At 47.3% G+C, this 27,780-nt stretch overlaps 1 long non-coding RNA gene across 1 annotated transcript; it reads right to left on the reverse strand.

Moving 5' to 3' along the window:
• Positions 1-1,514: 1,514 nt before the first annotated feature.
• Positions 1,515-5,422, reverse strand: LOC144270689 (uncharacterized). The gene is made up of 2 exons (XR_013347198.1): positions 5,211-5,422; positions 1,515-2,825 (listed from the first exon to the last, which is right to left on the reverse strand). It is a non-coding gene; the product is annotated as an uncharacterized LOC144270689 (long non-coding RNA).
• Positions 5,423-27,780: the final 22,358 nt, after the last annotated feature.

A 27,780-nucleotide genomic window follows, 5' to 3' on the forward strand; every position in this document is an offset into this window, starting at 1 on the left:
ATGGAGCCTGAAAGACACAGCTGGTAGAAGGTTCCATTGTTATGGTTATGTGCAAGGGGCTTAGCTCAGGAAAAACAATTGGGGTATTGTGGCCCCACATCTGACCCTCCCCCCTTTTTAGTTATGGAAAAAAGTAGAGTCAGTCATCTCAACAGAACCACTTTTCTCCCCTCCCCCTTTTCACTGGATCCTGCCAGGACTTCTCTGCTGGTCTCAGGAAGTACGCAGGGATTGGGCAGGTTGTGGAGCAAAAGGGGACAGGAATACACATTGTTGCCTTGCCCCCTGGAGCTTGTATAGAAAAGGCAATACTGCCTTGCAGTATGGGGCCTTTTAAGGAGGGTCCCGTAGGCAGCTGCAGCCAGGGGAGAACCTGGTAGTGCAGTTCCAACAGAGCCACGTTTCCACCGACTGAGACGAGACCATGGCCTCTGGTGCATCCGCAGGCCTGTCTGATTTGGAGGGGGGGTCACATGGCCTATTCTACGCAAAGGAGTAAACCCCACCCCAAGATGGACTGATCAGGCAGAAGCCTAGTCCACTTTTGGATGCCACCAACTAGACTGCAGGGGGCAGACCCCAGAATCTACCCAGAGCCCCGGGATATGCTCAAGCTCATCCGTACAGGATCTGATCCTGGAACAGCAGCTTTCAGTCAGACTCCAGCACCCCTGCTCAGGACAGGAGACACTAACAGGTGTCTGAAACAACTGAATTTTTTTCATATAATTCTATCAGAAGAGGCATGGCAGAATGTGCTCACCTACAGCCTGAAAAAAGTTTGAAAAAGTAACACGTGTATTTTGCTTTACTCTAATTTATGAGTATTTGAGTGTTTACTTGGTATAAAACTTGACAACTTGTTACTGATCTCCTTGGGTGCCGATATAAGTTATGATCTGAGGTGTAATAGGGTCCAGGCCTTACAAATATTCTTAAGGCCAAATGATTTTTCATATTGCAGTACCACCTAGAGGCCCTGAACACATATACAAAAGAGGTGGTCTCTGCCCTCAGAGTTTACAATCTAAGTATGAGACTGTGACATACCAGGGTACAATCCAGACCAGTGGGGTGGGGGTGGAGGTGGTTTGGTAGCCCCTGCCCTTACAATGCCTTGCTGAATTAACTCCCACCTGGGCCGCTCACAAACAGCCTTTCAGCATGCGTGCCACACCTTGAGTGTCTGTGTGTAACTGCAGCTTGCCAGCCACTCCTGAGTTACATTCTGACTCTCACCAGTCTCGGTTATACTGCAGCGTGACCCCAACACACCCCAAGTATTAGATTTCCCCCCAGAAATGTATGTCCTGTACTGCCCAGTCCTCTCCTGGAAAATACAAGTTACATTAAATCTGTTATTCCCTTTAATAGAATAATATGCACAAAACTTGCCATTCCAAATGGAGTTTCCCAGACACTTCAATTTAAACACACTGGATTAGATAAAACAAGTTTATTAACTTCAAAGAGATTTTACGAGAGTGCATGTAATGAGGCATAAAAGTCAGAAATGGTTAGAAGAAAAATAAAGATAAGACGTTTATTAACACATAACTTAAACTATATCACATTCAAGCAAAATTTCTCACCAGATGCTTTCTGCAGTCTGACTCACCCAACCCCATAGGTGAGGGGTCCTTCTCCAGAGTCCAAGGCTCTCTTCCTTGGTCACTTCAGGCGCAGTGAATGCGATGGGCAGGGAGAGAGAGAGGGGGGGCCTTGGGGTGTTTGTCCCTCCATTTTATAGTTTCAGTCCCTCTCCTGAAAAACATTCCCAGCTGGACACCAGGAGACAAAGAATCTATATGGAAGAATGTTCCCTGCTGCTTTTCCCCCTCACCGGTTTGCACTTTGTTTCCCTTTCTGCTTGATGACTCTGTTTACTGCTTAAATGCAAATTAAGCAGAGTGCACTTTTTTTTGTTTAGGGCAGACCTGTTTGCCAACCTCAGGTTGGACAGGGCTCTGGGATTTAGAACATGCATTGTTAACACCATACAGTGGAATCTTATAACTCACATACAGTGTTGCCACAAACATATTTTACCAAGACAATAATGATCAGAAAATTATGAGTTTTCAAACAATACCTTACAAGGCATACTCTGTACAAAAATTATTACAATAATGTGTGAATACAGGGGTACATTCTGTCAGAGACAAGAGACAACAGGTGGATAAAGGCAGATGGGGAACCACAATAACAATGAAACATCATTTGTCAGCATAAGCAGTGTGTGCAGTGTGCACAGCCCACTGGCAGCCTGACCATTGTCTTACGGCATGCTAGTGCGTTCACCAGGTAAAAGACAATGTTGTGTGTGGGAAAGCTGGAGTTGATATATAGTCTATGAATTACCTTAGGAGAGAGAAAGTACATATCCGGGAGGAAGAATTTTTATTGTTCTGTAAGACGGACTGGCCAAGATAATTCACAAGTAAGAGAATGCTACATTTAAAGGAACTTGTGAAGGGTATGGTGACAGACAGTGACAAGATTAGGACTGGTCTGTGTAGGGAAAGAGCCAAAAAGAACTTCCTGCATGGAAAGCATATTTAGGAATAATACTAAATTTAAGTAGAGAGACTTGAATCAATTCAGATTATTTACAGACCAGATCCAGATGGGAAGGTGTGTGAATCTACGATCATAATATCCAAACCCCGAGCAAAGGATATTAGAGAGATAGGTGGAACATGGTCCCACATCTGGTCTATAGGCAAAATTCCACAGCAGATCATCTCTGCCTTTGTAGAGATGAAGGATGGCATCACCAGACCGGGACAATCGCAGAGACACAGGCCAGGCTCCACATACAGAGTCTACAAGGAAAAGAAAAGCAGAGGTCACCGAGCATCCGATGTATGTTCCAAGCGAGGAAAGGAAACGAGAGGCAGAAAAATCACAGTAAAGTTGGGTGTGGGTGGGGTGAGAGAAAAAAAACCTTAGTGCAGGGGAAGATTCACCAAGCAGAAACTCCACAACACTACAGTGTGGCATGGAGATGGCCAGCCGGAGCCTACACTTTGCTCAGCATGAAGGTGGCAGCTGAAGGAAGAACAGAAAGTCACAAGAACCCAGTTTTGCACCAGTGTCTCCCAGGGACAAAGAAGTGTGACAGCTCTGAAGGCTTTTCCTTGCAGTCTGAAAAGATTCCATCGTCCCCAAGTGGGGGCAAAGCAGAGCAGTCAAGGACGATACTCTTCCTGCTCTTTATGCTACGGAAGGTGCTTCCTGACCTCTAGGAATCTAAAGTAGTACCTACTTCCGCCTGAGGACCCCCCCGCGCCACCCCAACGCCCCCTCCCCGATCCCAGACCCCCCCGTGCCGCCCCAATGCCCCCTCCCCGATCCCAGACCCCCCCGTGCCGCCCCCCAACGCCCCCTCCCCCATCCCAGACCCCTCCGTGCCGCCCCCCAACGCCCCCTCCCCCATCCCGGACCCCTCCGTGCCGCCCCCCAACGCCCCCTCCCCCATCCCGGACCCCTCCGTGCCGCCCCCCAACGCCCCCTCCCCCATCCCGGACCCCTCCGTGCCGCCCCCCAACGCCCCCTCCCCCACCCCAGACCCCCCGTGCCGCCTCCCAAAGCCCCCTCCCCATCCCAGACCACCCCGTGTCGCCCCCCAACGCCCCCTCCCCCATCCCAGACCCCCCCGTGTCGCCCCCCAACGCCCCCTCCCCCACCCCAGACCCCCCGTGCCGCCCCCCAACGCCCCCTCCCCCACCCCAGACCCCCCGTGCCGCCCCCCCAACGCCCCCTCCCCGATCCCAGACCCCCCGTGCCGCCCCAGTGCCCCTCCCCCACCCCAGACCCCCCGTGCCGCCCCCCCAACGCGCCCTCCCCGATCCCAGACCCCCCCGTGCCGCCCCAACGCCCCCTCCCCCATCCCAGACCCCCCCGTGCCGCCTCCCAACGCCCCCTCCCCCATCCCAGACCCCCCCGTGCCGCCTCCCAACGCCCCCTCCCCCATCCCAGACCCCCCCGTGCCGCCCCAACGCCCCCCCATCCCAGACCCCCCCCGTGCCGCCCCCCAACGCCCCCTCCCCCACCCCAGACCCCCCCGTGTCGCCCCCCCATCCCAGACCCCCCCGTGTCGCCCCCTCCCCCACCCCAGACCCCCCCGTGCCGCCCCCCAACGCCCCCCCATCCCAGACCCCCCCGTGCCGCCCCCCAACGCCCCCTCCCCCACCCCAGACCCCCCCGTGCCGCCCCCCAACGCCCCCCCATCCCAGACCCCCCCCGTGCCGCCCCCCAACGCCCCCTCCCCCATCCCAGACCCCCCCCGTGCCGCCCCCCAACGCCCCCTCGGAGCCCCGCGCGGGGGGCGGGGGGTGTTTCCGGCACCTCCCCCCGCGGGTAACGGGCTGACGTCACGTCCTGCCCCCCCCGCCCGCTCCGGTGCGCGGAGCCGGTTGGAAGCGGTTCCCCGCCCGCGCGCTGCACAGGAGCCGGCCCGCGCGCGCCGCCGCGGCCATGGGGCTGAGCTAGGGGCCGCCGCGCCGCCGGGTGAGTCTGCGGGGGCGCGCGCGGGGAGCACGTGCGGGGCGGGTGGAGCCTCGCGCCCGCCCCCGGCCCCGGCCCGGCCCCGGCCCCGCGCGGCTGGGTGGCTTCGCGGGCCGCCTCGGGCTCGGGCTCGCAGCCCCCGGGGCCGGGCCTGTCCTCTCCTGTCCGCGGGCTCCCGTCCCCAGGCGGGGCCGGCCCCGCGCGGCCTGTCAGCGCCCCGGCGCGGGAAGACCGAGGCTCGGGCTCCGCTGGGGAGGGGTCCGCGGGGGCCCTGCGCTGACGGGAGCGTCCCTGTTTCCGCGGCCGCCCCTCGTCTCTTCCCCGCCGGGGTCCGGCCCCCTCGCCCCGCGGCCGCCCCTCGTCTCTTCCCCGCCGGGGTCCGGCCCCCTCGCCCCGCGGCCGCCCCTCGTCTCTTCCCCGCCGGGGTCCGGCCCCCTCGCCCCGCGGCCGCCCCTCGTCTCTTCCCCGCCGGGGTCCGGCCCCCTCGCCCCGCGGCCGCCCCTCGTCTCTTCCCCGCCGGGGTCCGGCCCCCTCGCCCCGCGGCCGCCCCTCGTCTCTTCCCCGCCGGGGTCCGGCCCCCTCGCCCCGCGGCCGCCCCTCGTCTCTTCCCCGCCGGGGTCCGGCCCCCTCGCCCCGCGGGGCCGCCGCCAGACGCGGGGAGAAGCTCGTTGACTCGAGCCTGAGCTCTCCCGGCCCCTCACCTCGGGGGTTTCTTGCTCCCTGCCGGCCCCGCCCCGACTCTGAATTTCGGGATCCTCTGTCCCGCCCTCGGCGTGTCCACACGGCCCGTGGGCCGGGGCTGCGGCGGCGCTGCGTCCTGCCCGAGCAGACCAGCCCTGCGGCCGGGGCGAGCTCTCCCGGCGGTGAAAACTAACCAGCCCTTGTCGGGCTCCCGGGCCAGGGCCGCGGCTCCCTCCCGGCCCTCCAGCGCTCTGCCTGCTGGCGCCTCTCAGCACGAAAACTTCTGTCACTCGCGGGGTTTTCCACACCCCTGAAAGACTGCAGTTTCAGCTTCAGTCACGGATGTAAAGCAGTCCTAGGCTATGTGGATAGGAAGTGTTCTGATATCAATTTAAGAGGGTCCACTTGCAGGCTACACTGATTTAATTAAAACAGGTTTTTTATTCAAACTGAGTACCGTTTTTGTGGGTAGTCAAGACCTGAAGTGCTTACATAGTCTCCCTCATCCTGAAGGATCACAAACCAATTTATAACTGCTGCATTCGATACGTTCCACTTCTGGGGTGAAACATGTCTTTGATAACCGTACACAGTAACACCTCACCACAATTTAGGACGGGCAGTGAAGTGAAGAAAACGATGTCCATTTGAAACTTCCTGGGAATTTCAGGTAGGCAGAATGTCATTAGCTAAAGTGAGATTTAGCCAGGGCTTTAGTGGCTTATGGTCTTTTGCATAGTGTCACTGTTGTTTTAGTGACCACAGGGTTCAAGACTTTGCTTTTACGTCTCATTTCAAAAGCATCTCGCTGCAAATCTGGCACTTCTAACCACACAGTATTCCTAACATCAAGCACAGACACTAATTCAGAGGGAAGAACACCACTTCCTGCAGCCCCTTCCATTTTCCCCATCCAAGGACTGCTGAAGAAGCTTGACCATGCGTTTTGAGGGCTGATAAAATCAGAACTGGAGGTGGTATTCAGCAGCAAAACCCTGAGGAAAACTGCTCTGATAGTTTGTGCTCCTGTGAAGTGCTTTTCAGGAATCAACAAATTCAATCAAAAGTACGAAATAGCTACATGAGAAACACAAATTTGAAGAATGCAGGCTTCAGTAACACCTTGGTCTTTCAGCAGCTTGACACAGCTGTTAATAAATGTAAAATGTTTTCAGTTTCGCCAGTGTCATGAGTTCAACTACATCTATTAATTATTAAATGACTGCACTCTTAACTAGGGTGGCCAGATGCCCTGATTTTATAGGGACAGTCCTGATATTCGGGGCTTTTTCTTATATAGGTGCCTATTACCCCACACCCCCTGTTCTGATTTTTCACACTTGCTATCTGATCACCCTATTTGTAACCCCAGATATAACCTGCATTAGTGTCTGGCTCACTCCTTGTAGGATAACTAGTATTCTCATGAACAAATCCCTTGAATTTTCCTCCTTGATAAAACCTCCCCTTTACGTATAACTGCAGCAGTACTGCCGCTTTTCTATGACATCGGGGACATTCTTACAGCTCAGTAAACCTGCAGTTTATTCCTAGGCAACCCTGAGCTGATAACTTTTGCAAGAAATGTATTCCATGTAAGGAACCTTCACATGTGTGTCAGTTCTGATAGGGTATGGTTCAGCTGAGTTTAAGAACTTAAAAATTCACCTGATGTTCAGGTTTTCCAGTTGTATTTAGACCTTTCATTATTTTCTTGTATGTTTTCAAATTTATTTAAAAGCATCTGTCCCAACTGGCTCCTAGTAGTTATGTAATTGAAGTAGATAATCATGGATGATAATTCCAAACTATAACGACTTAAATTTAACAGACTAAATCCCGTTAGCAACAACACAGCAAAATAATCTCTCTCAAACATCCACCCTCTATCCCTCAACCCATCTCTTTGGCGTAGGCCTGGGAATGAGCTTGATGTGAGTGTTGCAGCATCTTCTGAAGGTCAATAAATCAACGTTTTGTCAGACCGTGGAGGAGATCATGTTCAAGCATTGAGGACCCTCCAAGGGAAATGCCCAGCCACCAGCACTTCAAACAACCTCTGCTATTTGGAGTTGTTGCAGTATATCACAGGGCAGAGAGAGGCATTAGCTAGGTTCCAAACTATTTAGGGTTTTATGTATCTAAACTAACAATCTAAACTCCATCAGAAAACTAATTGGAAGCTAGTGGACTCATGGAGCACTCAGTGTGCTCTCACTGTGGATGGCCACTGGGCAGGCATGCCACTGCATTCTGCACTAAAGTGTGCCAAACATCCATACAGCAGAAGCTTAAGATGTTTGTATCTGAATAGTTCTCTCATCTTTTCCATTTTATTTTTCAGAACAAATGGCAAATCTTACTCTGAATTCTTGGATAGTATCTTCAGCAACTGAGACAAAATAGTCTTCTATTTTAACTCCTTCAATCCACTCATTTGCTTCTTTCCCTTCCTTCTCTGTAGTGATGTTTGGTAATCACCAGTCAATCACATATCTGGATTATGGATCAACAACTTTCACATTTACTACCTTTATAGTCTGAAACAACCACCAAGTGAATTCAGCATTGTGAAAACTGAAAAACAAGATGAGCTAGGTAGCTTTGCACAGAACCATATTATCAGATACCCTGTTCAACTTCCAGAAGTTCCCAAATTCTAGAAAGCCAAGGCCCCTCACAAGTTACAGCTTTACCTACTGCATCCCCCCCCTCCACATGAACATTCAGTGATAGTTGGTTAACCCACTAGGCATGCCTTTGTCATCAGTAATGACTCCATCCATTTCCTCTTCTCTTCTGGGCTTCTATCTACACAGTTTTAAATCTTTTGTTTCCTCATAAGCAAAAACAGGATCTTGATGTTTTATCACTTCCCTTTTAAGTTCTTAGACTAGTTAGTTTTTATTAATAAATTAGGTTCTAATTTTTGTTTCTATTAAAAATAAAAAGATTTCCAGTATATAGTCATGTAATTACTTCAGAATGTCACAGAAGTACTAACAATGAAAAAAGCAATAACATCCCCTGAAAAAATCCACTGTGCTGGGTTTTTAACAACATTGCTACACCTAATAATAAGTTCTATGCTTAGTGATTGTAGGATCAGATCATCTGATCATAGTTATCCAAGTCTAATGTTTTAATTGTTTTTCCTTGTGGTTTGTTAAAATATTATATCTTGAACACTGAGAAGTCTGGTCCAGTTGTTGCGTAGTTCTAGCAAAAACAGCTGCTAAGACATCGATCACTTTGTATTGTCAGAGTCGCGTAGTGTTTAGCCTCATAACTTTCTTAGCCCTGGTCTACACTGGGGTAGGGGGGGATCGATCTAAGTTATGCAACTTCAGCTATGTGAATAACTTAGCTGAAGTCGATGTACTTAGATCGACTTACCGTGGTGTCCTCACCACAGTGAGTCGACTGCTGCTGCTCTCCTGTCGACTCCGCCTCTTGTGGCGATGGAGTCGATGAGAGAGTGCTCGGGGGTTGATTGATCACGTCTAGACCAGACACGATAAATCGATCCCCCCCGGATCAGTTGGTGCCTGCCAATCCGGCAGGTAGTGAAGACATACCCTTGGTTTGCCAGTGCAACTGAAACGGTACATTTCAACTATTATTGTAATCCCCCTGTTTTTATTGCAGGGGACTCAGCTGCTGGATCTAGTCTGCACTGAATTTTGAGACAGGTTAGCCATGCTTTTCTGTGAACAGCTGCATCTGAAAGCATTGCTGCTTTTCTTCAATTACCTTTTAGAATAAAGTTGACTTTTATAAAACATTGTCCTCTCTAGGGTAGATGATGAAATTACTTTTTAACTTGTGAAGAACAGCTGGCCACATCTGTGTTACTCTTTTTTTAGCTTCTTGAAGAGTTAGGTGCTGTAAATTGCAATTACTTATGCTGCTGCTGTTCTGAATGTATGGATCTTTACTCTTTTCTTCACTTTGGGTTTATCTGCACTTGACTTCTTTACCTAGGCTGAGCCCTAAAATAATGCCCAAACTTCTGAAGAAAGGAATAAATGTTTGGGGACTTTTCAGGGTAGTTTACTACCCTGAGTTAATTGGCAATCAGTCCATTTGAGATTTTTTTTTAAAAAAAAGTCTAGTGTAGACATATCCTTCAAGAGCCAAAGAGAGGTATTTCACTTGTGAACTTAATGATATCTGGTTTAACTTCTCATTTTCTGCTGATAATTCTGTAATCAGCTAGGATCATCTCTCCCTTTTCCCCCTGTTCCTTTTGATTGTTAAGGTGGCATGCTTGTGTATAATAGATGTCTAGCATTTTGTACAGTATTGTGCCTGGTCTACACTAGAAAATTAGGTCGGTTTAACTATGTTGGACAGGGGTGTGAAAAATGCACACCCCAGAGAGGTGAAGTTAAGTTGACTTAAGTCCCCGTGTAGATGGCGCTAGGTTGACAGAAGAACTCTTTCGTTGACCTAGCTACTGCTCCTCGAGGAGGTGGATTACTTACACGGATGGAGAATCCCTCCTGTCGGCAGAGGTAGCGGCTATACTGACTCACTACAGCGGCGCAGCTGTGCTATTGTAGTGTTTTAGACAAGTCCTCAGTGTACTCACCTATGGGGAGGAACCTCTGTGGCTGTTTAATAGCACACAGCAATGCCACCCAACAGTTTAGGGCAGCAAGTGAAAAATGCTGTACTAATAACAATACTGAGCACTTCAAAAAGTGGTTAAGCATTATAATATCTGTGTTAGATGGGGACGCTGCGGCACAGAGGGGCTAAATGACTTGCCCAGGGTCACACAGCAAGGGGTGGAGCTGAGAGAAGAACTAAGGTCTTCTCTCAGTCTAGTGCCGTATCTACTGGCCCATGCTGCCTCCTGTTACTTGTATGCTGCCAGCTGTATGTGAGGTGCCTTAAAAATAGGTAAGAAGGCACAGACTCCTTGTCTCAAAGAGCTAAACAGTCTAGATAGATAATGCAGAAACATAGGAACGGTGGAGTGAGAGGTGACAGAAGCAGTCTGGTTTAGAGATCTGCTCAGGTCTAATTTTATAGCCCAACCCAGAAGCCGTCCCAAACTTGACCCAAGAGTGTCGAGTGTTTTCTGAACGCATAGGACCCAAACCTTTTTCAGCGCTGCTGCCGCCTCATCCTTGCGGCTTGGATTGGTGGGGGCTTCCTGCTCCCTGTGTCTGTGATCCATCTCTGGTCACCTCCTGGGGTGTCATGGCCGTGGCTGCATGCCCCGCTTCTGCCGGATGCTGTTGCTTTGCTGAGCTTTGTGTGCTGTGGAGTGAGAAGTGTTGTCACTCATTGGCACGCTCGCTCTGCAGCACACAAAACGCGCACCAAGGTGGGTGGTAGTTGGCAGGAGTGGGGCACTCAGCTGCCGCTGTGCTGACCTCCCCAGGCAGGAGGAGATTAACAGAGATGACTCACGGGAGCTCGAGAGGGTCAGGTTATTTTCAGTTCTGACCCGACGCTAGTATGTTTAAACAGTGAAGTTTAGAATACATTTTGCCTTGGTTTTTTAATATTCAATAGCAGTTGCAGGGGAAATTTTAGGAAGGCAGAATGTAATTACCAAAATAGGAATTTGGTTAGCATAATTTGTTAGTCTCTAAGGTGCCACAAGTACTCCTTTTCATATTAGGGTTAGCATTTTTAATCTTGTGAAAAATTCCACAGGGTCTGGACCTTACTTTTTCTTCTTATAGAGAGCACCTCTAACAAGACAGTTGCCCCAGTCACCTGGCTTGGACACCAGTTCAGTACTGATTCAGAGAAGACGCATGCATTGATGTTTTTATTATTTGTATTATCATAACTGTACAACCAGAACAAAAGAGAGTTCTTGGCCAAAGATCAGGTCAAGTCACCAACACAATTTCTTGTAGAAACTGATTTTCCTTGCAGGTCTTCTCTCCCAGTACTGAGCTGGGCTGACCCTGCTTAAGCTCTGAGATCATGGTCCAATTTAATAAATGGTTTAGAATACACCTGTTGTACTAACTTCAAGAAGTCTTCACTCCCATTTGGCACTAGAAGTAGTAGAAATTATAGTGTTTGAAGTATGAACCATGTCACACAGCCAACATAGTGTTGAAAAAGCCAAAGGTGTTGAATTGTTCATTTTCCTATCCAGTCATCAGTGTTCTAGCTTCTGCTGCTCTGGAAGTTGTTGGTTTAGGGGAAATGTCACTTTCCATTTACACTCTTTCTTCCACTCTACTTCCATACTACGTGTTTCTAACTCTCACGCTTCTCATCCATTTCTAGTCTCTTCTATTTCATTGGTTACTAAATATTTTTGGCTTTTCCAATGCTTATCTCAACAACGAATAAACAAATTGTTTTAGAACATTAGTCTGGAAGGTGAGTTACAGATTTTTTCAAGTGGAATAGTAATTTATCATACCTATCTTTTGTGCACTGATATTGCTAGGCCTTTGACTTTCTTAGGTTCTTGTATGGCCCCATATTGTAGTATCTGAGTGCCTCGGAATCTTTTAATGTATTTATCCTCCCAACGTCTCTATGAACTAGGAAAATGCTATTCTCCCCATTTTACAGATGGGGAACTGAGGCACAAAGACACTAAGTCCCATATATTTAAATGTGTTTAGGCACCTAAATACCTTCAAATATCTGGACTTAAGTGATTTGCCCAAGGACACATAGGAAATCTGTGGTAAAGCAAGGAGTTGAACGTGGGACAATGCAAGAGCTGGGCTAGCGACCTAACCACTAGACCACCCTTCCTTTTCTGGAGGACTTCAGATCCTCGTGATGCTGCCTCTTTGTCAAATACAAAAAGGAGTTAGATTTTACAGTTTTGCTTGGTTAAAGTTCGTTTTAGGAAGTTGATCTAAGCTGGTACCGCTAGAAGCACTGAATTCAACAACTTGTGCTTTATCAGATTTAAAGAAAACCCAGGGGGAAATGTTCTAAAACTTTCCTTACTGAATTTCAATCTGCTTTGACTTTCTTTATGTTAGAGAAAAGTAGAAAAAAAACATACTTCAATACACTGTAAAAGGAGGCACTTCTTAAAGCAAAAGCAATTTTCCTGAAATTAACAATTCAGGAAGAATTGTCTAAAGATTTACTTCCATTTCCATGATTAGCTTGATTTCTTTCCACTATCCCATCCCGACACACACATTACGTAGCTACTGCTTAAGTACACACTACACTCTTTAAAGCAGTCTCTGAGGCCACAATCATGCAAACACTTGAACTACGCCCAATAGTCAATTAAGTGTGTATGTTCGGACATACCTACGCTACAGATGCTAAGCAACACAGGTATGGAGCTGCAGCTGTGCCGTTGTAGTGCTGGAGTATAGATGCTTCCTACGTTGATGGAAGGGGTTTTTCCGTTGATGTAGTTAAGCCATCTCTCTGAGAGGTGATAGTTAGATGGAATAATTCTTCCATCGACCTAGCCGTGTCTACTCTGGTGGCTAGGTCAACCTAACTACAGCACTCAAGGTTCAAAAATTTTCACAGTGCTGAGTGACATAGCTAGGTCGATCTAATTTTTAAGCATAGGCCAGGCCTAACTATTTGGAGGATCAGGGCCTTAGACTGTGAGCTCTTTGGGGTGGTGACCTTTTTTTACTACAAATATGTAGGGTGCCTATTACAACTGGTCCTTGAGATAAATCTGTATATGCAGTTGACATGGTAGGTCTTAAAAGTTTAAATAACCTTTCCCCGCCCCCCAACTAAAACCTATTGATTTTGTAGCTAGTTACCTAATAGTCTTTCCTAGATAATTGTGTTTGAATGTTGAAAATTGTATGCTGAAGTGTTTCCTGTTTCAGGTTGTTGTACAGTAAGATAAAAATAAAGAGTTACATTGAGGAAAAGCTACTTCCTTTGTTAAGTAACCTACATATCCGAGAATAAGGATCAGTTGATGTTAATCTGTGACTCTAAGTCCTCAGGGCTGTGGTGGGGAGAGATGCCTCTCAACCAGCCCTGGACCTGCCGTGGTGCCCCTCCCCTGGCCCTGATCCAGCCCGCTCACTTGCACTGCATTTGTCTCTTCTCCGGACCCTTCTCCGTGCTCCTATGGGCCCTCTGGCCCAGGGCTTCTCTCCATCCCGCTCCTCTCTCAGCCCCCGCTCTCCCTGTCACTGGCAGGCAGCCGGAGCCTGAAGTGGTAGATCATCACTGGCGGCCTGGACTGTGGATGGACCTGCTGTGGCCTGGGGAGAGGCGCCCCAGCCCAGCTCCCCTCCCCACCCCCCCGACCTGCTGCAGATGGGGGTAGAGGCGCCCCAGCCCAGCCCTGGACCTGCTGTGGGTGGGGGAGAGGAACCTATCCCGTGGCCCCAGCCCCAGTGCTGCCGCAGTGGGGAGAAGCATCCCCCCCCCCACCAGGTGCTGCTGTGGGGAGAGAGAGCTGGGGGGAGTCCTCTCTCCCCGCCGTAGCCCCCGGCCAGCCTGCACCCTAAACCCCTCACCCCAGCCTGCACCCCCAGCTGGAGCCCTCACTCCTCCTGCACCCGAAACCCCTCATTCCCAGGGCCCACACAGCCAGCCGGAGCCCTCACCCCCAACTGCACCTCAACCCTCTGCCTCATCCCTGAGCCCCCTCCCACACTCCAAACCCCTCAGCCCCACCCCCCGTCGCATGAATTTTGTTATGTGCACCAATATGGAGGTGATGTGTCATACATCACCTCCATATTGGTGCACATAACAAAATTCTTTCTGCACATGTGTGGGAAAAATTAGAAGGAACACTGCCGTAGTTATATTCTGCTCGCAACTCTGAAATAGTTCAGTCCCTAACAGAAACTCAGCTCTAGGCTGTGAGCCCAGCAGAGGAAAGATACCAGTAACAGAGTGTACATGATGCAACAGTTGGGGAGAATTACTGCTTAAGTTTCTGCATTCATTTAAAACTATTTTAAGAATAACTTATTGGAGTGGCTTACCTAATTTAAAATTGTGTTTTGAGTGATCCGTATGTCAAATGCCAGAGGCCTATGTGGTCATAAAATTACCTAGTTTTGTTACTTCTGATTCATTCACTTTTAAAACTGTTCGCATGATCCTTAATTCTCTATCCTTTCGAACCTTCCTTCTCCAAAAAAAAAAAAAAAAAATCACAATGTATGTCAGTGGCCTTTTATTTAGTTGAGAAGTAAAGTGACTTCACAGTAATCTGTGCTCTTAAAAAAGCACTGAATCAGAAAATCATGAAGTGTGTTTATCTTTTATGGAGTGAGTACACAGAACATAAGAATGGCCATACTGGGTCAGACCAAAGGTCTGTCTAGCCCAGTATCCTGTCTTCCGACGGTGGCCAATGCCAGGTGCCCTAGAGGGAATAAAACAGAATAGGTAATCATCAAGTGATCCATCCCGTCGCCCGTTCCCAGCTTCTGGCATACAGAGACTAGGGACACCATCCCTACCCATCCTGGCTAACAGTCATTGATGGACCTATCCTCCACGAACTTATTTTTTGAACCCTGTTATAGTCTTGGCCTTCACAACATCCTCTGGCAAGGAGTTCCACAAGTTGACTGTGCCTTGTGTGGAAAAAATACTTCCTTGTGTTTGTTTTAAACCTGCTCCCTATTAATTTCATTTGGTGACCCCTAGTTCTTGTGTTATGAGAAGGAGTAAATAACATTTCCTTATTTACTTTCTCCACACCAGTCATGATTTTATAGACCTCTATCATATCCCCCTTAGTTGTCTCTTTTCCAAGCTGAAAAGTCCCAGTCTTATTAATCTCTCCTCATACGGCAGCCATTTCATATCCCTAATAATTTTTGTTGCCCTTTTCTGAACCTTTTCCAATTCCAATATATCTTTCTTTGAGATGGGGTGACCACATCTGCACGCAATATTCAAGATGTAGGCGTACCATGGATTTATATAGAGGCAATATGATGTTTTCTGTCTTCTTATCTATCCCTTTCTTAATCATTCCCAACGTTCTGTTTGCTTTTTTTGACTGCCGCTGTACCTTGTGGATTGTTCTCTGAAAACATCCACTCAATGACTCCAAGATCTCTTTCTTGAGTGGTAACAGCTAATGTAGACCCCATCATTTTATGTGTATAGTTGGGATTATGTTTTCCAGTATGCTTTACTTTGCATTTATCAATATTGAATTTCATCTGCCATTTTGTTGCCCAGTCACCCAGTTTTGAGAGATCCTTTTGTAGCTCTTTGCAGTCTGCCTGGGACTTAACTATCTTGGGTAGTTTTGTATCATCTGCAAATTTTGCCACCTCACTGTTTGCCCCTTTTTCCAGATCCTTTTTGAATGTTAAATAGGACTGGGCCCAGTACAGACCCCTGTACAGACCCCACTATTTACCTCTCTACAGTCTGAAAACTGACCATTTATTCCTACCCTTCGTTTCCTATCTTTTAACCTGTTACCAGTCCATGAGAAAACCTTCCCTTTTATCCCATGACTGCTTACTTTGCTTAAGAGTCTTTGGTGATGGACCTTGTCAAAGGCTTTCTGAAAATCTAAGTACACTACAGCCACTGGATCCCCCTTGTCCACATGCTTGTTGACCCCCTCAAAGAATTCTAGGAGATTGGTGAGGCATGATTTCCCTTTACAAAAACCATATTGACTCTTCCCCAACAAATTATGTTCATCTATGTGTCTGACAATTCTGCTCTTTACTATAGTTTCAACCAGTTTGCCCGGTACTGAAGTCAGGTGTACAGGCCTGTAATTGCCGGGATCACCTCTGGAGCCCTTTTAAAAAATTGGTGTCACATTAGCTATCTTCCAGTCATTTGGTACAGAAGCTGATTTGAATGGTAGGTTACAGACTACAGTAAGTAGTCCTGCAATTTCACATTTGAGTTCCTTCAGAACTCTTGGGTGAATACCATCTGGTCCTGGTGACTTATTACTGTTTATCATTTTGTTCCAAAACCTCCTTTAATGACACCTCCATCTGGGACAGTTCCTCAGATTTGTCACCTAAAAAGAATGGCTCAAGTTTGGAAATCTCCCTCACATCCTCAGCAGTGAAGACTGATGCAAAGAATTCATTTAGTTTCTCTGCAATGGCCTTATTGTCTTTGACTGCTCCTTTAGCATTGGCTAAACTTTTGAGGTGGTGCAGGACCTTATTCGCCTGACTGCACTGCCTTCTACACAGAAGGACGAGGCACCAGTGATAACCCGGCCATCTATTTCATCTAGGGACAAGCTGGTGATGATGTCACACAGCTCCCCATCTCCGCTGCGCCACTCTCCGCTGCCGGCCGCTCACATAGGGGGACTGCACCAATCTCCAGAGGCCTGGCACTGCTCATCGGCACCATCCGGCACTGTTCCTCCATGGTCTTCCTTTTCGGAGACCTCGGAGTCTGAGGAGGAGTCCTATTGTTCAGATAGGTCCAGCGGCAGGAGGTCTAGATCTCGGCAACAATGCCAGCCTTCTCCAGCGCCGTGGCCACCTGAGTGGCAACCACCAGCTCAGTGGCCCTTTTGGACTCGCTGGGACTAGCATCAAGCCCAGGTTCAGTGCCAGGCTTTGAGATCCTGGTCAACGTTGGTCGTGTCAGCATCCTTCACCCTCTCGCAGGAGCTGGCACCAGAGATGATGCCAATGCCTCTGCTTGCCACTCTGGACTTGGCACCGGCAACCACCTTGGCGCTGGCGACTCAGCAGCCCAACGAACAGCATGACCCACTTGGTTCCGAGGGCAGTGTCCAAGGCCATGTGCTGGTGCTCTCGCCCTCATCCTCCCCAGATGAGGCTGTTACAGGCACTTCAGTGGCCCCGGCCTTGGAGGACAGCAGGGTCCTGCAACTGTTGTTGTGCATGGTGGCCAAGAGCCTGGGGATCCAGGCAGAGGCGCTGGTAGAGGATTCCGATCCCGTGGTGGACAGGTCTCTGGACTTCCTCATGAAGTCCAACAGACCATTCAAGACCTACCCTTTGAAGGTCAGGCCCTATTCTCTGAAAAGACTGACAGGAGACTGCACAATTTAAAAGACTCGAGGGCCACCCTCAAGCCCCTGGCCATACATCCTCCCCGCTACACAGCGTAGGCATTTCAGACCGCAGCCTCCTCTGCCGTTTTACCAGCAAAACCGACAGGATGGTTCCCGGAGGAGGAATAGGGGCTGCAGGAAGAGGCTGCATCTGTCCTCAGGCCAGGGCTCTGGCCAGACCAAGCCTCCCTTGTGCCAGAAACAGGCCTTTTGAAGGCGCGCACAAGGACGGCACACCAGCTCAGAAACTGGATCCATCCCGCCTTACCTTCTCATCATGACTATCCCCTTTCTACCCTGCCTTGGCCTGCATTACATTGGACTGCTGGGTACCATGCACGGTAGAAAGGGGCTGTTTGCTCCAGTTCTTTGCCCTCCTGCCCTTCCACCCCCGTTCCCTGTCCTCCTTCAGGGACCCTCCGCATGAGCAATTCCTTTATACAGGAGGTGCGCTCGCTCCTCTTGCTGGGAGCAGTGGAAGAGGTTCCTCAGAAGTTCAGGGGAAAGGGTTTCTATTCCCAGTATTTCCTAATACCAAAAGCCATGGGTGGGCTAAGGCCCGTTTTAGACCTACATGAACTCAACAAGTTCATAAAGAAACTCAAGTTCCACATGGTCTCTCTGACCTCCATCATCCCTTTCTTGGATCCAGGGGACTGGTAAGCCATCCTCGACTTGACTTGAAGGATGCGTACTTTCATATAGTGATAACTCCGCCCCACAGAAAATACTTCAGGTTTGTGGTGAACAGCAACCACTATCCATTCATAGTCCTCCCATTCGGCCTGTCAGCTGCACCTCGAGTGTTTACCAAGTGCATGGCAGTCGTGGCCAGGTTCCTGCACAGGCGGCAGGTACAGGTGTTCCAGTACCTCGACGACTGGCTCATCAGGGGCCGCTCCGGGCCTCAAGTGGAGGCACAAGTTGACTTCATAAGAGTGACATTTAATGAACTGGGCCTTCTTCTGAATGAGGCAACATCACTGCTGTCTCCGGTTCAGAGCATAGAGTTTATAGGGGCAGTGCTGGACTCGACACAAGCCAGGGCATACCTCCCGGAAGCGAGGTTTCAGGTCCTCGGTGACATCATTCGAGGTCTCAGGCAGTTCCCCACCACCACAACAAGGAATTGCCTGAAACTTCTAGGACACATGGTTGCCTGTACCTACATGGTGCAGCATGCCAGACTCAGACTTCGACTCCTTCAGTCGTGGCTAGCATCAGTGTATTGTCCAGTCTCGGACAGCTTGGACAGGATTGTAACCCTGCCTTGTCCTGTTCTTGATACTCTTCTGTGGTGATACTCTACTCGATCCATAGGTGGTTTGTGCAGGGATCCCCTTCACCAGCCCACAGCTATCTCTCTCACTAATGACAGATGCTTCAGCCTTGGGCTGGGGACTCGGGACTCAAGGCCTCTGGTCTCAGGGGAATCTCACTCTCCACCTCAATGTAAGAGAGCTGAGAGCGGTGTGCTTGGTGTACCAGACTTTGAGCCCACTTAACAGGGAGATATGTATCAGTATTGACAGACAACACCATGGTAATGTTTTATATCAACAAGAAGGGGGTGCATGCTCCTCTCCCCTGTGCCAGGAAGCCCTCATGCTGTGTGACTTCTGTGTAGAGCATTTGATATACCTGCAAGCATCGTTCCTCTCTGGGGTACGGAATGAGTTGGCGGACCATCTCAGCAGATTGTTCCACGACCACGAGTGGTCTCTATGCCCAGACATCACAAACTCAAACTTCCATCGGTGGGGATTTCCCCAAATGCATTTGTTCGCCACATGACACAACAGGAAGTTGCCAACAGTTTGGTCCTTCCTGAATCACAGCCCAGGCTCCATCGCAGATGCGTTCCTCCTTCTGTGGGGAAGCCGTCTCCTTTCCGCCCATTCCACTCGTTCACAAGGTACTTCTCAAGATTCAGAGGGAATGAGCTTCGGTGATATTGATAACTCCAGTCTGGCCCCGCCAACACTGGTACACATCGCTCCTGCAAATGTCTGCAGACATTCCAGTCACCTTGCCACTCTTCCCAGACCTGTTAACTCAGGATCATGGCTGTCTCCAGCATCCGAACCTCGAGTCGCTACATCTCATGGCATGGAAGGTCCATGGCTGAACCCGATGGAGCTCTCCTGCTCGGACCAGGTTAGATATGTCCTTAGCAGTAGGAAACGCTCCACCAGAGCTGCCTACCTTGCCAAGTGGAAAAGATTTTCAGTCTGGTCAGCGCAGCATCATTCGTCCCTGACGCTCGCCTGTATGCCACTCATACTGGATTATCTTCTCCCTCTCAAGCAGCAGGGGCTATCCATGTCATCAATAAGGGTTCAGTTGGCTGCCATTTCTGCCTTCCATCCAGGTGCAGAGGGTTGGTCAGTCTTCACCAACCCTATGGTCAGCCGTTTCCTCAGAGGTCTTGACCGGCTATATCCTCACGTCTGGCAACTGGTCCCAGCTTGGGACCTCAACCTGGCCCTTTCCAGACTGAGGGGGCCACCTTTTGAACTGCTAGCGAGGTGCTCTCTGTTCTACCTCTTGTACAAGGTGGCATTTTTGGTGTCAATAACCTTGGCCAGGAGAGTGTCTGAGCTAAAGGCCCTAACATCAGAGCCCCCTTACACCATGTTCTACAAGGACAAGGTTCAGCTCAGGCCACATCCAGCTTTTCTCCTGAAGGTTATCTCCCAGTTTCACATCAACCAGGACATCTCCCTCCCAGTGTTTTATCCTAAGACGCACTCGAGTGGCAGGGAGCAGAGGCTTCACTTGTTGGATGTCTGCAGAGCACTAGTCTTTTACATCAAGAGAACAAAGCCCTTCCGAAAATCCATTCAATTATTTGTGGCTGTGGCGGACAGAATGAGGGATCTTCCTGTCTCTTCTCAACAGATTTAGTCATGGATCACGTCCTGCGTCCGAGAGTGCTACAACATGGCAGGGGTGCCTGCCCCCTCCGATCACTGTGCATTTCACCAGGGTGTATGCCTCTTCAGCTGTGTTCCTGGCTCAGTTTCCTACCCGGGAAATAGGCAGGGCAGCGACATGGTCCTCCATGCACACTTCCACCACACACTATGCGATCACCCAACAGGCCAGAGATGATGTGGCCTTTGGTAGAGTGGTGCTCCAATCAGTGGACAACTCCGACCCCACCTCCTGAAGTTGGACTTGTGAGTCACCTGATTGGATTTGACATGAACAAACACTCGAAGAAGAAAAAACGGTTACTCACTTTCTCGTAACTGTTTTTCGACATGTGTTGTTCACGTCCATTCCAATACCCTCCCTCTTATCCCTCTGTCGGAGTAGCTGGCAAGAAGAAACTGAAGGGGGGTCGGGGTGGCAGGGCCGTTATTGGGCACAATGAAGGCACGACTCCAGGGAGCGCCCAGGCCAACCCTACGGGTACTGCTAGGGAAATCTTTCATCTGTTGTGTACGTGGTGTGCACACACCTGATTGGAATGGACGTGAACAACACATCTCAAAAAACAACAGTTACGAGAAGGAGAGTAATTGTTTTTTAGAAAGATTGAAAAATAGATGGATTTTTTAAAAAATCCATGTATAATTTTAGTGTTTCCCCAATGTGAAAGTCATGCTCTAAAATTGGACTTTACAGTATTTTAGGGATCGGAGCCTTATTTTTGTTAGAAGATGGAGGATAACTTCTCCTTACCTCTCAAAGTATATTACTAAACAAAATTCATTGCTCAGGATGCAGAGTCAATCACATACTTTCTCTCTGCTGGATAACTAAAACTAACTTTATTTACAAAACCTAAACAAGAAATGCAGGTAAATATACCTTATGGAATTTCGCTAGCTAACCATTCCAACCCACAGAGACATTGAGACCCCACTCTTGTGAAACCTGAGACCAAAAAATCCCTTCCAGAGCCAATAGATTGCCTGTGCCAGTAGCAGATGAAAGAGGCAAAAGAGGGTACTAATGTTAGCCCTTGTTTGGAGATGAGTGGAGAGAATTGTGCAGCATCCAAAATCCTCTGTGTCCACAGCATGACCCAATCACATGAGAGAAATGAGACCTCACACAGACAGTTGAACTATACTGCTTGTATTTCTTCTGCTCTTGGACAACTTGCACAGGTGTTAGAATCAGGAGACTATATCTTCCACCCTTCCCTCCTGGCCAAGGCTGCTTGTTAAGTAATTTTAGTTAATGCGCACTCAGTTGAGCTGTCTCCACGTGATGCAGAAGTTGAAAGCGAATTAACTGGCCAGTTAATACATATTCTGTAATCTACTTTAAAGTGTATTAAGATTGTTGTGTTTTGAGTTAATGTGGACTGATGTAGTTGCAGAGATGCATGTGGCTGGAACCCAATACACAGATATAAAACAGACTGCGCAATAAATGGCTGTAATTGTTCACGTTATTAATGGATGATGAGTCTGACATGTACCGGCTCAGGTGTAAATTAAGTTGAGTGTTCCTTTGGAGCTGACCGATTCTCTACAATCTTTTGGCATGTACTTTGGGATAGCAGATTGAACCTTTAGTATGGTCTAGAACAGCCTTTTGTGGGACTTCAGTAAGACTGTTGGATGCAGCCTAGCACACAGATCTAATTTGAGACATTTGGATTAGTTGTGCCCATTAGACTCCCTTATAACTGACTGGTAATTAGTGGCCAGTACATCATTGCTGGCAGCATTAGATGTGCTGGACCCTGCAGCGTGATCCATGGCAACATCTGCAGTCTTCAGAGATACAGAAGGTGGTCCAGACAACAGTTGAGGACCTCCCTTTTGAAGGTTGTGACCTGTTTAATGCAAAAACAATGTAACTCTGTACTCTCTGAAGGATTTGATGGCCACTCTGTGATCCTTGGGAGTCTGTATGCCAGCTCTTAGGAGAAACCTGGCTGGGTCACAGAGTTACTTGAGACAGTAGCTATCTACCTATTTCAATGCAAAAAGATTTCTGGAACCATGAGGAAGAAACAGAGGTTTCAACAAAGGACGCCTTCTGGCTGTTTGCTTGCAGGTGTACAGCTGCCTATCTCATTACTGCAAAATTGATATAATCACTGAGAGCGGCACAGAGGATTTGGAGAATCTTTATCTTCTCTCTCTCTCTCCCCCAACCCAAAATTGTTGGCAACCAGATCATTCTCCTATTCTGACCTAATATAACTGTCAACTCAGCCCCTGACATTACCTGTCTCACCCACTGGGATCTCTCAAATGAAGGTTAGAGCCTACATCCAGACCCAGCTTTGTTTTATCTGGCAGAGTGGATGCTGGCTGGTTAACTATAATGAGAAGAAGCTGCTCTGCTGAAGTCCAGCATTTATTGTTGCAGCACTGGAAAGACTGAAGTAGGCTGACTTATGCAGCCAAATGGAAGAGGTTTTCTATTTAGACATCTCAGTGCTACCTGTTTCTCCTAGGGTTTGTCTATATTGCATTACAAGCCCAGAGTTTTACCTTGCTTCCATCTGCACACAAATGTCACTAAATCCAGGGTTCAGATTTGGGATCCCAGAACTCCACAGAAGTGGAGGGTCTGAGCCTGAGTCAAGCTGGGACCCAGGATTCAAGCCTTATTGCTCTGCAGTGTAGAGACAGCCTCTCTGGACTCATGCTCTGGGAATCCACCAAAAGTATCCCACAATCCCACAGATCAACTTTCTCTGTCCTTTGGACAGTCAAGTTTGGCAGACAGTCATGTTTTCCCACGCTGCACCACAAACAAAGGGCTGGAATGGCCAGATTTTGGGAGGCGCTAGGAAGTCTGGGATATGGGTGGTGGGACTTAGGCTCTTATAATACAGTGTAGAAGCTGGAGCCCCAGTTTGGGACCCAGGCTTCAACAGTTCTTAACTTGGAGTTACAAATGAGAGTAGACTTCTCAAGCCCTAAATTAACAAACCACTGGTTTGCTAGCTTGAGATTTACTAACCCTGGCGTACATAGCAGAGTAGACGTACCCTAAGAGACCCTGATTTCTGGTATTCTGGACTGTCTGCTATCCCTACTGAATTCAGGGTTATCCGTCAACACCATGTGGGTACACCTAGTAGCATCAGCACATCATTCCACTGCTCAGGATTACAATATAGTTCCCATTGCTAGATTCCTTAAGGGAATCCTTCATGAGTTTTCACCGTTCTGAGAGCCCCCCCTTCCTGAGATTTTTAATGTAGTTTTATCTGGGTTAATGGGTTCTCTTCTTGAGCCCCTAGCAACATTGTCACTACTATATCTATCAATATGACCTTTATTATTATTTATTCTTTTTTAAGCTATACGAACCCATTCAGAGTGTCCGAGAAGTACAGGCATTTACGGCTGGTCCCCCTGACACGTTTGCGACGGATAAGGTAGTCCTTAGGCCTCATCCTAGGTTTTTACTTAAGATTGTTTTTCACTTTCATTTGAATCAGATAATTCACCTGCTCATTTTCTTTGCCAAGCCCCACTGCAACTAAGGGAAGGCGAAACTACCCACCTTTGGTGTAGTTAGGACTCCTGACAGAACAAAGCCATTCAGGAGTTTCCCCAGACTGTAGCATTTGCAGGCAGAGGGAAAGACTGACTAAATGGGTTCTTAGTTGCCTTAAATCGTTCTACGAGTTAATGTGACTTTATCCATTAGACAGGTTAAAGCCTACTCCACCATGGGTCAGGCAGCTTCTGCGGCTCTCCTCAGAAACACATCAATTTCAGAAATTCGCAGGGCATGAAGGTTAATTCACTATTTCACACGGCATTATTTCCTCCTCAAGATCTGATGCCTACTTTGGCAGAATTATCCTCTAATCAATATGTAAATACACACAAGGTACTCACCTGCTGTCCATGAGGTTGCTGTTTGTAAGTCATCAGAAGTGGAGTATGTGTGGCCAGTCACTCAGAGAAGAAAACTGTTACTTACCCTACAGTGTAACTGGTTTGAAATGTGTTGCCTGCATGTATTCCAAAACCCGCCATTCTTCCCCACTACGACAGTCCAATAACACCTGGATTCTGTATTGGCAAAGGAACGGAGGGACAGTTGGGCTCATTATGTCCTTTAGTGATGGTGTGCAAGCTGAGCCAAGCTGCAGGCATGAGCCCAATAAATACTGCTGGCCAAAATAATTGGATTTGGTGTACATGTGCTCAGAGTGGACAACATGATCTCAAAGAACCACAGTTATTGCAGGGTAAGTAACATTTCTTTTAGGTTTGGTATTAATAGTAAATCTGTAGAGCTCATGCCATAGTGGTATAGTGTCCCTTAAAGATCTGGGACGTGTGGATGTGCAACTGAAGGGATGGTCAGTTCCTAGTATCTCATCAAAAATGAGGAAAAATACTCTATTTTAGAACAATTTGCCTTGCAAGTCTCATAGTTTGTTTCTTTTCCTTTATTCTTTGTTAGGGACATCTGCCTGTGTTGTGGTTTGTTTGTTTTTAATGGAATATTTCAGTTTTCATGATGTAGTTGGTGGTATTTAACAGGTTTCTTTTTCCATGGACATGCTTACTTTCTTGCATCAAAATATATGGTACAATAACTAGAAAGTTACAGAAAATACATGCAGCTTTTCTTGTGTTGACTTGCAAGGACCAAATGTTATCAGGAAGATATCAGAAATTCCTGTCTGTAATCTGAGTTTATTACAAAGCATTGTCAGAAACTGTTACAGTGCAGTCACTTCAGCACTTACAGTATTCTAGATAGAATATTGTATTCTTTTCCCAAAGAACCATAGTGATGGAAAAGACCTATTATGTCATCCAACCAAGCTCCCAAAGGGATAATTCATTATTTGTTTGTATTCTAATAGCACCTGAAGTCCCCAACCAGGATTCTCCTTCATGGGTCACATTTTTACCCTTCATTCAGATCATCCAATGGTCTTGATGAAGGGAGTGTAGAAGCTATTTGTGTATTTCTCTCATGTGAAGGATGTGTAGATCGGTGTGCATCTTATTTTTAAAAATAGCCTCCAACTTAACTTTGCTCAGGATTTCAAGTGCTCAGCACCTCTGAAAATCAGACCCCAGATAACTCAAGTTGAGAATAACAAATAGAGGTGTCCAAATATAGAGGTTGCTTTTGAAAATTTAACTATGGATTGGTATCCCTGGGTGAATAAGTTATTAATGTGGACAGCAGAGAAAGAACCTTACTGTCCTCTATGTTTCAGACTGTTTTCAAGAAGAAAATTTTTTGTTCTAGCAGCAGCAAAGGAATAAAATTCCATCTTTAACAGAGCCCATGTGAAGAGGAATTTCTTTCCTCCTGCACACAAGTTTTCTAAAGTTAGTTAGCCTTAGAACTACAAAATCCTTATATTAGGGCAGTTAATATTTGTAAGGACAGTTTCACTACATACACATTTGAGTATGAGGAAGAATTTAAAAGAAGTGGAGTTGTGATTAATAGCTCTCGTTCTGAAAGAAATAACTATTCCAGAGCTGAAACTGAAGGGCCCCTTACCAACTGTAAGGATTCACTAGTTTGGTGATAGAAACTGCAACAAACTCAGACTGTTAATAATTCAAGTTCTGAAGTTTTAATATTTCAGTTTTACAAAAGGTGATTATTTGCATAGCATCAACAGCATGAGGTACTCCACAGATGTATCCACTTACATAAATAAACAATGACAGAAGTCAGATTTAGAAATAACCGTTTAAAGGTGGGGATGAAATGTGAGTATTCCAGCAGGTTTCTGTCAGGATTTAATTCCAGCTGGCTGTAAAATCTAAGGCTTGGTCTGCATGAGAAAATTAGGTCGGTTTAACTACGTTGGTGAGGGATGTGAAAAATCCACACCCCTGAGCAGTGTAGGTAAGCCGACATAAATCCCTACATAGACAGTATGCATCCGATGAAGTGAGCTGTAGCTCACGAAAGCTTATGCTCAAATAAATGGGTTAGTCGCTAAGGTGCCACAAGTACTCCTTTTCTTTTTGCGAATACAGACTAACACGGCTGTTACTCTGAAACCTGCCTAGACAGTGCTAGGTCAATGGAAGAAGTCTTCTGTTGACCTAGCTACTGCCCCTCGAGGAGGTGGATTACTTATGCCGATGGGAGAATCCCTCCTGTCTGCATCAGTAGCGTCTACACTGAAGTTCTAGAGTGGCAGAGCTGTGCTCCTGTAGTGTTTTAACTGTAGGCAAGCCCTAATTGTTTAAGATGAAGGATAAGTTACTGTTATGAGCTGGGTGAAACCCTGTTATGGGTTGAGTTAAAATCACATTGCGATTGGGCGTGAATGCCCCTTTCAGTTAATATACCTATTAGGATAGATTAATCACAGCCCCCTCCTAAGACAAAGCTTTTGGACTCTGTGTGTGTGTGTGTGTGTAAACCTTGGGGCTGTAAGCTAAGAAACTGCTCCATTGGTTCTTGTTTCCTCCTCTGTTTGGAGAAGCAGTGCTCTGTATATTCCTTGCAAATAAAGAAGATTGCATAAAAGAAAATATCAGATTCCGTCAATTTCTACTGCCAGCTGCAACATCCCAGGGCCTTGGACTTTGACTAGCTGGTTGGGTGAAAAAGGGGTAATGTTACTTAACTTCTGAAGCAAATCCAGATTTGTATGACTACTCTGAATAACTCAGAAGCAGCTAGATTGACCGTGGCTTGAACCTTGGCAGCAATGTGATGGCACTGAGGGTAAATTTCAGGATGATGAGTCAGATCTGTGTTCTCTTCCTGTCTGTCAGAAACTTGCACTCTGGACATGTACAAGTGACCTTTTCCTCAGTTTCCCCATCTGCAAAATGGGGCTATTTTCCCACTTCATAGGGCTGTTGTGAGGCTAAATGATATAGTCATAGCCATATACATTCCTGTAAATAAGTAAATTGTCATCATCAGCAATCTCTCAACTGATTTATGGACTGGTATTTCAGTGGCTTTTTACATACAGTAGAACCTCGGGAATGGAGGTTGTTCATGACTCTGAAATGTTTGTAACGCTGAACAAAAAGTTATGAACATTAGCTTAATACAGCTTTGAAACTTTACTATGCAGAAAAAATGCTGCTTTTAACCATCTTAATTTAAATTAAACAAGCACAGAAACAATTTCCTTACCGTGTCATTTTTAAAAAAACTTTCCCTTTATTTTTTAGTAGTTTACCTTTAACATAATACTGTATTTTCTTTCTTTTTTGGGCGGGTGGCTCGGTTGTCTCTGCTGCTGCCTGATTGCATGCTTCCAGTTCCAAATGAGGGGTGTGGTTGACTGGTCAGTTCATAACTCTGGTGTTTGTAACTCTGAGGTTCTACTGTAGTTTGTTTGCTTACATTTAAAGTCTAATGTGGTGGTGGTGAAAGACAAAGGGGGTAGCTTCAGCTAACAAGCACATAAACTGTGTATAACTTAAACTATATAAGCCTACTAGTTTTAAAATGTATAACATTCAATAAAATGAATGTTTACAGATGTTAAAAATGATCTATCATCACTAATTCCCTTAACATGTTATTTGAGGGCTCAGTGTGCTAGGCGTATATTGAAAAGACAGCCCCTACCCCAAAGAGTTTACAGTCTAATTAAGGTGAACATGACCCACACTTCAGGGTATCGAGATATCTTTCATATACTTATGTTGCCG

The sequence above is a fragment of the Eretmochelys imbricata genome, chromosome 9, assembly GCF_965152235.1.
Source record: "Eretmochelys imbricata isolate rEreImb1 chromosome 9, rEreImb1.hap1, whole genome shotgun sequence".
Taxonomy (NCBI): Eukaryota; Metazoa; Chordata; order Testudines; family Cheloniidae; genus Eretmochelys; species Eretmochelys imbricata.